This window comes from Oreochromis niloticus, linkage group LG8 (genome assembly GCF_001858045.2).
Source record: "Oreochromis niloticus isolate F11D_XX linkage group LG8, O_niloticus_UMD_NMBU, whole genome shotgun sequence".
NCBI classification, from domain to species: Eukaryota; Metazoa; Chordata; class Actinopteri; order Cichliformes; family Cichlidae; genus Oreochromis; species Oreochromis niloticus.
The window spans coordinates 21,061,303-21,075,260 of NC_031973.2; the positions used below are offsets into that span (position 1 = coordinate 21,061,303).

Sequence of the window (13,958 nt, forward strand, 5' to 3'; positions counted from 1 at the left end):
TCTACAGACTTGCCAGATTAAGCTGGCTGAAGGTGTACTGAGAAGAGTACAGAAGTATGCAGATGGCAAGCATGGGAATCAAACCATCGCCTGCTCGGTTCAAACTCTGCGCACAGGCCAAGTCACTGTTTCCCATAGGCCACTTGGCGGGCCAATTATCTCACTAGCAATTCTGTTCTATTTAAAGGGCACACCCCGCGGCCACGCAGCTGCGCGCTCCCGCTGTGTCTCCATGGCAACATATACACTATGTACATATATGTTATCTACATAAGTGTATATGTTATTTGCTATGTAAACAGCTTCCAAACATAGCGGAATAGCTCTCTGCAGCTCTAACACTTTGACTCTTTGCAAATCATTTCATATGTACTCATTTCATCAAGAAAGAATGTGCACTCACGCCCACTGCACTGCAGAATAATAAACAATTACATTTAGGCAGAGATTACTTTTTCTCTGTAAATGATTGGCGGTCAGAAACTTGGACCTTGTCTCTACACACAGGAGAGAGCTGCTGCCTTTCTGTGGGTAGGATTTCATTTTTTATTTTTTATGGTTTTTATAATGTTTACTAAAGATGTTTTCAAAGTGTTTCCCAGATATGGATTATTTCTAGTCCCAGATTAAAAGAATAATTCAGTGAAGACCTCCATTTAAACAACTTTATGCCTAGCACTAGGCTTAATCCATTCAATTCAAGTTCCAAATAATGTCAGTGTGTTTATTGTAAGGCAGATTAATATGCATGCTAGGTTGAACCCACCCGAGGGATTCATAAAGTTTTATCTATGAATTCCTTAAAAACGTTTTTGCTTCATAGTCGTACAAATGTTGACCATGAAAGCGTTTTGTAGTGACCTATGCTGCCTTCACCTACAAAGTCCAGAGCACACAGTACATGTTGGTATAAGCTACACCACATAGCTGCTACAGTTCAATTACACCACTGATTTGTGTATAATCGTTATCGTGAGACTATGTAACAAGAACATATGATCTGTTGATAAAACTCACTGTTATGAAGATAGATTAGTTCCAGTGTGTTCATTAAATGCTGGGTTTATCCATCTTCTGATTCTCGCTGATTTGAAGAAAAGGGTAAAAAGGCAGAGTGAGTCTGGAGGCTACAGACTCACCAGATTAAGCTGGCTGAAGGTGTACTGAAAAGAGTACAGAGCGTATGCAGATGGCACGCATGGGAATCGAACCATCGCCGCTCGGTTCAAACTCCGCTCACAGGCGAAGTCACCTTCGCCCATAGGCCACTTGGCGGGCCAATCCAACGTAGCAATTCTGCTCTATTTAAAGGGCACACCCAGCGGCTGCGCGGCTGCGCGTTTCCGCCATCTGCAGCTGGGGACTGTCAGCTGTGCTTGTTTTAACCTGCTTTATAACTCAACATCATCATCATCATCATCACACTGTGCACAATCACCTCATTCACTCTACTAAACATGCACCGCCAGCTAATGTCACTGACTGTGTCTCCATGGCAACATATACACCTATGTACATATATCTTATGTGCATACCTGTATATGTTATTTGCTATGTAAACAGCTTCCAAACATAGCGGAATAGCTGTCTGCAGCTCTAACACTTTGACTGTTTGCAAACCATTTCATAGGTACTTGTTTCATGAAGGAAGACTGTGCACTTTAAATGGAACAACTTTGCCCATATTCACTTGGCCCACCAGGTGGCTGACGGGTTATGCGGGCAGGTTTCAAATACCAAGGTCCAAGGTTCGAATCCACTGCTTCACACGCGGCTCTGGATCCTATCCTAGCCTTGCTCTGTACTTGAATCCTGCTTTCTTTTTCCCCCAAGGGGACTGCAATTCAACCAACACTTTTTATCTCATTTCATTTATTTACACTATTTTACCTTAGTATTCAACACAGCTTTAACCTCTATTACTTTTACCACTTCACAGCTTAAACTTCAATCTTTTAAATACTATTCATTTATTTATCCTTTCACTTTGGCCTGGCTCTTCTGCTTCCAGGGCACCGGGTCATCAACCGCAACTCATTTGCTGATGACCCAAGAAAGACAGGCTGTGCCACTTCACTCAACTGCTTTGTATTTCCTGCATCAGCTAAACATTGCCTATAACAGGACAGAAAGATGACTGGAATACCCTGCTTAGCTTGCTGACACTTGCTTTGCTTAAGCAGAACAAAATCAGCCAGTGACAATATGGCTATTATAAAAATGCCATAGTTTGCAAATATTAGCTATGTAAACGTCTTACAAAGAGACCGCCATTGCTCTCTGCAGCTGTAACACTTTCATTGTTTGCAAATCATCTTTTTAGCCCACAGACGCACTCGAGCTGCTGGCGCGTTATGTGCAGCAACAGAAGGAGGAGAGCTGTTTGGCTCATTAACAGAGATTTTATTGGAAAAGTACAGAAATTTTGCACCGAAAAATATTCTATTTTTCAGTATCGATACCTACCGAATGTTTTCGGTCGGCACTAAAAAGGTATCGAGTTTTGGTATCCAGCCCTACTCGCATTTCAATTCAATTCCAATGATCATGTCAACGATACAATTCAATATCCCAGTGCATCATGATCACTTCATTTCAATTTGTTTGTTTTCGTCAACAAATAAAGGATGTCACGTATAAGCTACTTTTTTACAACAGAAGATAACAGTGGAAGGAGAATGAACTGGGAGATCTCAGGTCATTTTTACCTCCCGGGTACGTCAAGCTCTTCCTCTACTAATTGTTCCAAACACGGGAAGCTTTTAGGTGGGAATATCGTCCTTTCACGTGTGCCACTTGTTGACAACTTCACCAAACAACTGCAGGCTGTTACTCAGCAAAAATTGTAAATAAATAAATAAATTCATTCAAGTGAGCTTTTCTCTTTGTGTTGAATGTCAACACTGTGACTTCTTAGACTGTGAGCTTTGCTTCAGCACAGCCAAACACAGAGTTGTGGAAGCCGTCACTCCAAATGTCTTATGATAACAAGAAAAAACACCTTTGCAGTACGCGGCCTACATTTCCTCCCCGACTTCTTCCGAATGCCATCATTATTCAAATGATCCTTTACATATTTCTATATTGTTGAAAATCTGCTTTGATTTTGTTACATTGATTTATTAACATAAATAATCTTTAAGAATTTCAGTCAGTTCGTCTGTACACCATAATACATCACAGTCCAAATGCCACCATCACTATAAACTAAAGACATTTAATTTGTTGGTCATTAAATTACAGCTTATTTCCACAGATTATGTGGCTTAATGTATTTGTTATGAAATTCTCACTTTGATACTAAATAACAATAATAAAAAAACATGAAGTCTCAACATCAAAAAGCACTTCAGGTTCTCACACGTCAATGAACTTTCTATGTTTTAGTTTTATTTGCAGTGACAGTACTCAGTAGATTCACAGCAGCCGTCACAGTTATAAATAAACAAAACACATGTTTATAATGCCACCTTTATTAGAGAAACAAAAGCAAACAAAGTGATGAGTTTATGGGCTCAGTTGCTGCTTTCAGGTCATATTCACTACAACATGACATTGATTTTGTGAATTACAGGCCCCAATGCAGTCAGAAGGACCCGGCTAATGCAGCCATGCCAGAACCACTTTTCACATTCTGCACTCACTTTTTACAGAATGTAGCAAAACAAAAAAATAAAACAAAGCTTTACAACATAAGATCACAGAACTAGTATTGTAAGTAACAAAATAAGATACAGATTTTTGCATAAAACAATGCACTTAAACAAGTATAAATATGAGTCTAACATTTGTAACCAATCAAACTGCTTCAAATGAACACATCCTGTCCGTCAACAGCAAAGACCAATGTGGTATCTGGATCTTTGGTTCCACATATTTTTGACACTGTTCCCCATAGACAGTACACATCTACAGTTTGCAGATATTATATTAATAACATTATGTTACAAATGTTACAAACAAGTAAGATTATATAATATTACTTGTTTGTAAACGACCAACACAATATGATGAACAGACTTGCTCACTGGCTGAAGGAGGTGGCACATCAGGCACGGCAAAGTGGTGTTGAAATTCACTGCCGGGCTCCCACGAGTCATCCCACATTTTCCCACTGGAAAATATCATTATTGAAAGAAACGACTGCAAATTCATAAAATCAGGTTGGGGATTACTTCATGCTTTCAATGTTTATATAATATAATATTAATATAATAATATTATATTAATATAATAATGTTGAATTTACGGTAAATTGCTGGCAGCTGTGGTTGCCAGAATTTCACTATGGAAAATACAATAATAATGCAGAATACATAACGGTATACTTGATAAATGTAAAATTCACAGTGAACTGTTGTTTTTTGGACCATAATTACTCCTAAATAAAAAACATAACATAATGTAAATTTCTACTTAGAGAAATTTCAGAGATATATCCCTCAAAACTGTAAGTACAAAAAAATTACACTAAGTAGTTTCTAACCACAGGAAATTTATTTTGAGTGTCTTCATAGTTTTATTTTTGACCATCCTGCGTGTTCCCCTGATCTAAATCCAACTGAGAACCTTTGAGGATGGATGGCAAGGGATGTTTACAAAAATGGACAAATGTTTCCACTCACCTTGTGGAAACGCTTGCATCGCAACTCATTTTTGAAGTGATCAACAATAACGGTGGAGCTACTCATTACACGTTTGGAACTTTGATTTCTCTTTTGATTTACTGTTTTTTAGCAAGTGTGGTCCTAAACTTTTGATCAGCTGTAAAACAGCCTGTTTCAGTTAAAGCATTGTTTTCAATAAATTGCATGCTCAAAACATGTTTTGTCTCACTCCCATTTCTTCCTGTTGCATGTTGAAGCTCTACTTGGAACCTTGTTAAGATCCAAACATGCAAAATAGGATTCTTTGCCATTTTTCAAAGACTGTACAAGCTAAAAATAACAGCAGTATGTTTTCTTCAGCCACATACGTCACAGTGGACCAACAAGTGCAATCTGTGTTCAGACAAGTTTTGAGCAATAAAAAAAAGTAGCTTATACGTGACATCCTTTATTTGTTGACGAAAACAAACAAACTGAAATGAAGTGATCATGATGCACTGGGATATTGAATTGTATCCTTGACATGATCATTGGAATTGAATTGAAATGCGAGTAGGGCTGGATACCAAAACTCGATACCTTTTTAGTGCCGACCGAAAACATTCGGTAGGTATCGATACTGAAAAATAGAATATTTTTCGGTGCAAAATTTCTGTACTTTTCCAATAAAATCTCTGTTAATGAGCCAAACAGCTCTCTTCCTTCTGTTGCTGCACATAACGCGCCAGCAGCTCGAGTGCGTCTGTGGGCTAAAAAGATGATTTGCAAACAATGAAAGTGTTACAGCTGCAGAGAGCAATGGCGGTCTCTTTGTAAGATGTTTACATAGCTAATATTTGCAAACTATGGCATTTTTATAATAGCCATATTGTCACTGGCTGATTTAGTTCTGCTTAAGCAAAGCAAGTGTCAGCAAGCTAAGCAGGGCATTCCAGTCATCTTTCTGTCTTATTCTAGGCAATGTTTAGCTGATGCAGGAAATACAAAGCAGTTGAGTGAAGTGGCACAGCCTGTCTTTCTTGGGTCATCGGCAAATGAGTTGCGGTTGATGACCTGGTCCCCTGGAAGCAGAAGAGCCAGGCCAAAGTGAAAGGATAAATAAATGAATAGTATTTAAAAGATTGAAGTTTAAGCTGTGAAGTGGTAAAAGTAATAGAGGTTAAAGCTGTGTTGAATACTAAGGTAAAATAGTGTAAATAAATGAAATGAGATAAAAAGTGTTGGTTGAATTTGAATTGCAGTCCCCTTGGGGGAAAAAGAAAGCAGGATTCAAGTACAGAGCAAGGCTAGGATTAGATCCAGAGCCGCATGTGAAGCAGTGGATTCGAACCTTGGACCTTGGTATTTGAAACCTGCCCGCATAGCCCGTGAGCCACCTGGCGGGCCAAGTGAGTATGGGCAAAGTTGTTCCATTTAAAGTGCACATTCTTTCTTGATGAAATGAGTACCTATGAAATGGTTTGCAAACAGTCAAAGTGTTAGAGCTGCAGACAGCTATTCCGCTATGTTTGGAAGCTGTTTACATAGCAAATAACATATACACCTATGTACATAAGATATATGTACATAGGTGTATATGTTGCCATGGAGACACAGTCAGTGACATTAGCTGGCGGTGCATGTTTAGTAGAGTGAATGAGGTGATTGTGCGCACAGTGTGATGATGATGATGATGATGTTGAGTTAAAAAGCAGGTTAAAACAAGCACAGCTGACAGTCCCCAGCTGCAGATGGCGGGAGCTCGCAGCTGCACGGCCTCGGGGTGTGCCCTTTAAATAGAGCAGAATTGCTACTTTGGATTGGCCCGCCAAGTGGCCTATGGGAAAGCGTGACTTGGCCTGTAAGCAGAGTTTGAACCCGAGCAGCGATGGTTCGATTCCCATGCGTGCCATCTGTAAACTGCAGACTGCAGACTTGCCAACCTAAGCTGGTGAGTCTGTAGAGGGAGCTCCAGACTCACTCTGCCTTTTTACCCTTTTCTTCAAATCCCTCCTTAACTTTTGCCTGGAAACACGGCAATTTTTCACACATGACATGGCTTCAATCTCTCAACAAACGCTCCCAACTCACTCAATTTCCGCTCCATCCACACAATTTACACATCAAAACATAGCGATTTTCCTCACTGTCATTAGTTCGTTTTCGTTAGTAGATAGTTTTCCAGTTACACAAGGTTTTGTAACAGCAAGAAACGGCGGTTTTAACTTCTCATTGTACACTAGAACTTTAAGCTTTGTTCATAGAGCTGGCGGTAGCCCACGTTTAGAGTAGAGAAGGCCTTAGCGGTCCTGGTTCAAAACCTCCCACCAGCAGTATGTTTTGAGCACACACCTCAGCTTTTTTGCCTCTTTTCAGCAGACCATTTGCAGCTACACCAGTCACTACTTTACATCCTTTCTTTTTTGGTGGATATACCAGTGCTTACAGGTAAGACCATTGAAATGCCCACCATTTATAGAGTGTCAGTAATGTTAATGTGCTTGTGTGGAATAATGACTCTCCCATTGTGCAAAAATGAAGCCAAAATATGCCGCTTGTGGGAGCTGCACGTTGCACTTTTGGAGCCGTCACTTCAGGCTCCCGTACACTTTTTAGGTAGGCAGACCGATCCAGTTTATCTGCTAATGGGTTTACCTCGACTGACTACTCGGTCAATTAAGGTGAATACAACCACGTCATTATGAAAAAGACACACAGCTTATCATCTTATCTTCTACAACACCTAAAATCACTCTGTTAATTTGTTTGCTAGATTAGCCGCTAGCATACACACTGTGTTAGAGGCTTGCTGCTAGCTAGTTAGCATGCTACACCCCTGTTACTCTAATACTCTGTATTTTTTGAATAATTCAGCACTTCTTAGGTTTTGGTCTCCATTTTTAGACAGTAATGAGATCAGCTGCACAGTCCACAGAAGTCCAGAGTTACTTTTAATATCAAAAATGTAATGCTGTCCTTTGGGATTTTAACATAAGACTGTGAGTGTAATGGATTTACAACTGTTTAAATGTTCGGAGCACTCTACAGCCTGGTAAGATGGAAACTTTAAAGAACAGCAGCAGAAGGTTTCAGTAGTGTAGTGTAATTATTTGGTTTAATTTAATAATAGAGTCCACATTATTATTAACAGCTACATCCACCCCGGGAAATGTGTGGTGAGGGAGAACATCAGGACCAAGCTGGGTTTCCTTGGTCCAGAGGTTTGAAGAAAGTTCTTCCCTTTCTTTCATCACAGCTGTCCTGTGCCAGATGTTCTGTTGACCCACTGAGAGAGGCATAATTGGAGAAACATCAGGAAGACTGAAGCTGATCGCAGGAATCAAGGAGGACCTCGAGATCTTCACCACCAGCTCCCTCACAAGGAAATCTTCCGAAGTCCACTGTAGGCACGGCCCAGAAGATGGATAAACCCAGCATTTCATGAACACACTGGAACTAATCTATCTTCATAACAGTGAGTTTTATCAACAGATCATATGTTCTTGTTACATAGTCTAACGATAACGATTATACTCAAATCAGTGGTGTAATATAACTGTAGCAGCTATGTGGTGTAGCTTATACCAACATGTACTGTGTGCTCTGGACTTTGTAGGTGAAGGCAGCATAGGTCACTACAAAAAGCTTTCATGGTCAACATTTGTACGACTATGAAGCAAAAACGTTTTTAAGGAATTCATAGATAAAACTTTATGAATCTCTCGGGTGGGTTCAACCTAGCATGCATATTAATCTGCCTTACAATAAACACACTGACATTATTTGGAACTTGAATTGAATGGATTAAGCCTTGTGCTAGGCATAAAGTTGTTTAAATGGAGGTCTTCACTGAATTATTCTTTTAATGTGGGACTAGAAATAATCCATATCTGGGAAACACTTTGAAAACATCTTTAGTAAACATTATAAAAAAACATAAAAAATAAAAAATGAAATCCTACCCACAGAAAGGCAGCAGCTCTCTCCTGTGTGTAGAGACAAGGTCCAAGTTTCTGACCGCCAATCATTTACAGAGAAAAAGTAATCTCTGCCTAAATGTAATTGTTTATTATTCTGCAGTGCAGTGGGCGTGAGTTCATTTGGAAATTTGGAAGTTAGGCTGAGTCTTTTATTTGCTGTGGGCAAATGATAAGCCCAGGGGCAAATAATATATGAAGAGAGGGGAAAGATTTTTTATTTCATGACTCTTTGGCATTATGAGGAAACAGTAGCAGTGGCTTATGATGCAGTGTGTCATCTGGAAGTACGGATTAGGTTTGGATGTGCACAAACATGAAATGCTGACAGGACCCGTCAGGATCACAGCGGTTTTTTGAAGAGAGATGAGAGAAAAAATACATCACAGTACCTCCGGCCGTGCTTGTTCTGGCTATTGTGATGTTAGGGTTAGGGATGCGTTCACTGTTTTCTAATGAAGTGTGTAAATCTTTAATGATATTTATTTGCTTGGGTATTTTAGGAGTGTTTTTCTAAACATGGAGAAAAAAGATGGAAGAAACCGATCTGAATTTCCCATCTCCTGCCTCCGATGATCACTGTGACCTCAGAGGGCAACTGGTGTGCAAAGCTGGAACTGGAGTGAGGGAGAGAGGAGTCATCATCCAGCTTGAAAGAAAACATCCGGGTAAAGTGATGTGGATCAGTGGATAAATTACTATATATGTTTACTATTTTATCTCTACTATGTACAGCACTTTGGCTCAACCCGTGTTGTTTTTAAATGTGCTTATGAATACATTTTGATTTGATTTTTGATTTGACACTGTAATGAGTACAGTTTAGAAATAAATACTGTAATGAATAGTGTTTATAAATAAGTACAGTGCAAGTGTTCCTGAGTGTTAACAGCACAGTTAACCTTCAATCAGGGTGGAGGTAGGGCATGTTTGACAGCCTGTGGGTAAAAGCTTCTATTGAGTCTGATTATCTTTGACCTGATGGATCTGTAGCGTTTACCAGAGGGAAGGGGGGAAAACGTGAGTGTCCAGGGTGCGAGGGGTCCTTGATGATGATACTGGCTTTCCGCTACAGTTGAACCAGAGTGTGCAGCCGTAGGTCAGAAGAACATATGAGACACTTTGACTGTTCAGTGCAGTGTGGAGTCTAACAAAGATCTGTTTTGTGTCCCAGCTGATCAGCAGGAGGAGAAAAGTCTGAGGGAGCAGCAGAGGAACATTTTCAGCCGTTTGCACTCAGCTCAGCTACTACAGAGAAAATGATGAGCTCAACACAGAAGGTGAGGAAAAAATACCACTGTTTCACCAAATGGATTGGATTTAATTTAATTTACATATATATGTGTACACACACACACACACACACACACACAAATACACATTGAAAGCACCACAAACAGTAGCCTGATATCAGACAGAACTGTCACATAATATTAAACAGAAGCTGTCAGCTGAGCTCTGTAGAGTGGGCAGTTATAATGAAGCACTTTATTTGTAAGTTCAAGTTACTCTTCATGTTTTTGGCCAGCAGATGTCACCAAGAGGACTGTGTTGAAATGCTTTGAGTAACGAACCCTTTTTCAATAACAATAATAATAATAATGCTTTATTTAAAAGGAACAGTGCAGTTTAACATAGTCAAAGTATAAAACATAAAACTGATGTACTGCACATGAGTTTATAGCTATTGCTAATGTGAAAAGATTTTGTTTATTCTTCAAATATGCTTTGCTTGTAATTGTGTAAACTCTGAATGACGATTCACCCTGATAAACATGAAGCCTTGCCTATGCTTTATCAAATGCCTGTGAAGACAAGTTCCTGTGTACAATAGAACGGAAAGTTCCTCTTAAGCAGATGTTTAGTATAGTATGGACAGAATGTTTTAACAAGATATGCATTTGTCTGTTAAGCAATCTATATTCTGAGAATAAGAGGAGACTGCCTCCGCTCTGTTGTGATAACCGCATGCCTATATAACCTGCAATAAAGAAGTGTACTGTGTGACTGTCTCTCGAGACGTTCACCCATGTACATGTGATTGATTATATTGTCTCACTGTGTCTCTGTTTTACTTGGCAGCCTTCTATTTGGGATTTTCCCAAGACAGCTAATTTCCAACCATTGTCCCTTGTTGTGCTTACATTGCTTATAATACAAGCTTCAGTGTTTCAGAAAGCTTCATTTGGCCATCACTGATATCAATAACATCCGTAAACTCTCTCCATACTCTTTTCCGTCCATGCTACAGAGGTAGCCCCTCGTTTAGGAGTAAGGTCCTCGATTTGTTTTGACTGGTCCTTTTGTTTGAAGCTACCTTTTCTCCCTGTGAAATACAGCAGCTGGACCTTTAGCTAGCAACACACTGTGAGACAAACTGCACACAAACATTTTGTGTGCTTTCCAATTTTTGTTGAGCTGATAAAAATGCTGCATTTGAAATTAGCTGCCACTTAAAAACTATTACTCCATTTATGCTCGCTCGTCTGTCTGTGTAGCTAGATGCTGAAGTACTGTGACAGCAACGTATGAGCGCTGCAGTCGTTCCAGTGTTGTGCCGAGAAAAGACAAAAAAGCACTGGCCCACTTTGACCCCTGACTATGGCCCCCACTTTTCTTTCTTTCATTTTCATGTGTCATACTCTGGTGATTAATACACCATCTGGATTGCCTTTCATGTGTTACTGTTTAAGCTCAAATCAGTTTGATGTTTGATGCCTGCAGTGATGAAATAACTCCTCTCAAAGGCCTTACACCAAAAGTAACACATCTGTTTTCAAAATGTAAGGAGTATAAAGCACAGATTATTTTTTTAAGTAGGGAGTAAAAGTTTTTTAAAAAAACAAAAAAACAACAACCTTAGTTTACAAACAGACTCTGACATTTTCCTTCACTGAACCAAGCTTGCAACTATTACACTGGATTTATTATCATTGAATAAACTAGCAAATTATAGAAATATATGATAGGAAACAGGAGAAAGAAATATAAGAGAGTATAGACCTGGTAAACATGTATTACTATTCTGAGTGTGTTAGCATGCTAGCATGAATATTTGTGTACAAGCAGGAGGGATGGGCAGGATTTTAGAGTGTTTGAACAGTCATTCAGTATTTTTAACACCAAGTTGGATGTAATGTGTTACTGTTACCAGTAGGTGGTGATAAGAGACCTTTAGGTGTTTGGTGCCACACTCCACCTTCAGGTTTAAAATTAGTGTTAATGGAGGGACTTTGAAGGTTCAGTTTGTTCAACGACTGCATTTCACTCACTGCCTGTGTTTGTATCTCTGTCGCTGCAGGACCAACATGGACCGAAAAGTCAGCGCTCTCAGGAGGCCGACAAACCTCACAGAAGAAAGAGAGAGAAAAACTACAGCTGTGACTTGTGTGGAAAGTCTTTTCCCTGGGATAGTTGCCTAAGAAAACACCAACTCTTCCACAGTGGAGTTAAAGCGTACAGCTGTGATCAGTGTGACAGAGCTTTTGATCGCAGTTGCAGCTTACAGAGGCATCTGGTTACCCACTCTGGAACTAAGACATATAGCTGTGACATTTGTGGAAAAACTTTCAGTCGGCGAGACAGCCGAAACAGACACCTACGCATTCACACCAGACATGTTGTGTACTGGTGTGATCAGCGTGGCCAACGGTTTATAACAGATGCACAGTTACAAAGCCACATGTTTACCCACACTGAGGAGAAACCTTATAAATGTGACCTGTGTGAGAAGACTTTTGAACTGAAAAAGTAATTGGAGTAAAAAGTAATTGGACGTTGGCAGAGATGCTCTTTATTTCAGGCGACGTTCACGATGCAAATGTTGAAGGACTGACTTCAACTGTCTTTGTGTCTTTGTTTAGAAGCAGAGCGACGCAGATGGATCCAGTTCTCAACCCTGTCATCGCTGTGGTGGTGGGAAAGACTTTTGTTGTGACCTTTGTGGAAAATGTTTCGGTCATGCAAAGAGCCTAAAAATACATCAACGTAGACACACTGGAGAGAAACTGAAATACTGCAAAGAATGTGGGAGAAGCTTCACCAGATCACATGAGTTAAAACACCATGAAGTCATTCACAGTGGGGTTAAAAAGCACCTCTGTGATCAGTGTGGGTCATCGTTCACCACTGCAGGTGAGCTTAAAACACACAAACGAGTCCACACAGGAGAGAAACCATACAAGTGACAAAAGCTTCTCACAGTCAAGTAGTCGTAACCATCATGAACATACCCACGTGGAAGGAAACTACAGCTGTGACCGGTGTGACAAGACTTTCAGGAATCTCAGTTCATACTCTGAACACAAACGATCCCACGCTGCAGATAAACTGTTTCACTGCTACAAATGTGCAAAAACCTTCACTTCACTATCTGCTCTGTGCAAACATCCGCGTGATCACGCGGGGCGGAAATCATTCCCATCTCCGGATCACGGTGAATCTGGTGTCAGGGTCAGAATTAAAACTGTTGAGATCAGGCTCCACAGAGTTCAGCTGGAATCTCATGTAAAGAACTGATGAGGCTGCTGTAAATATAAATGTTCCTGCAGTTACATCTTAAGCTTTCTAAACTCTTCTACTTTAGTGTTCTTATCGAGTGGTTAGCTTTGTTTTGTTGGAAGAAGAAATCTGTTGTTATGTAATCAAGTTGTTATTGAATGTATTTTGATCCATGTGTTCTGTAGGTGTTCTTTGTTCAGGCTGTCTGTGTTATGAAACGTTGCAACGGTTAAATAAAAAATCCAAATGTTCAATAAAGAAATGGTTTAATGACAGTTTGAGCCATGATGTCATTTCCTGTTTTTCAGAGTAAAGACTCCAGGGATGAATGGAAACATGTTTACAGTCAGAGTCAGATGAACTGTTTTCAGTGATACAGATGGAGGTTTATCAGAGGACACTTGGCTTTCCCTCCCTCACACTGAACAGGGTTCCTGCAGCTTATTACAAACTCTGATCTTAAATTTAAGAAAAATAAGATCTTTCAAATCTTGTATTATTTTTTTTTTCAAACTTGCTGTTTAAACTTCTGAATTTCTTTTCAAAATTGTTTAGGAAAATAATCTTTTATAGTTGTGGTTTCATTTGCTCAGAGTTTATCAACGTTTCCTGATACAAGGCAGGATGGATCCATGCTTTTGTGTTTTTTAAGACAAATTCTGACACCAAAATCTGAATGTTACAGAGATTGAGACCCATCAGATCAGGCGACATTTTCAATCTTCTATTGTCCCCTTTTGTGTACAACAGAAGATAACAGTGGAAGGAGAATGAACTGGGAGATCTCAGGTCATTTTTACCTCCCGGGTACGTCAAGCTCTTCCTCTACTAATTGTTCCAAACACGGGAAGCTTTTAGGAACATTTAAAGTTTGTTTTGTTTTTAAGTAAATTTT

The 13,958-nt window shown here is 39.7% G+C and overlaps 2 long non-coding RNA genes across 15 annotated transcripts; one reads left to right on the top strand and one right to left on the bottom strand.

The window, feature by feature from the left end:
* Positions 1-396: 396 nt before the first annotated feature.
* On the top strand, positions 397-13,338 carry LOC102077309 (zinc finger protein 506). Of its 14 annotated transcripts, none has more exons than XR_003221340.1 (7): positions 6,392-6,537; positions 6,963-7,034; positions 7,717-8,061; positions 9,067-9,231; positions 9,738-9,843; positions 11,865-12,329; positions 12,427-13,338. It is a non-coding gene; the product is annotated as a zinc finger protein 506 (long non-coding RNA). The 14 variants fall into 14 exon arrangements; XR_002063214.2 differs by having other exon boundaries at positions 6,395-6,537; positions 6,966-7,034; positions 7,843-8,061; XR_002063213.2 differs by having other exon boundaries at positions 6,396-6,537; positions 7,843-8,061.
* LOC112847660 (uncharacterized) lies at positions 7,841-8,620 on the bottom strand. The gene is made up of 2 exons (XR_003221351.1): positions 8,549-8,620; positions 7,841-7,987 (listed from the first exon to the last, which is right to left on the bottom strand). It is a non-coding gene; the product is annotated as an uncharacterized LOC112847660 (long non-coding RNA).
* Positions 13,339-13,958: the final 620 nt, after the last annotated feature.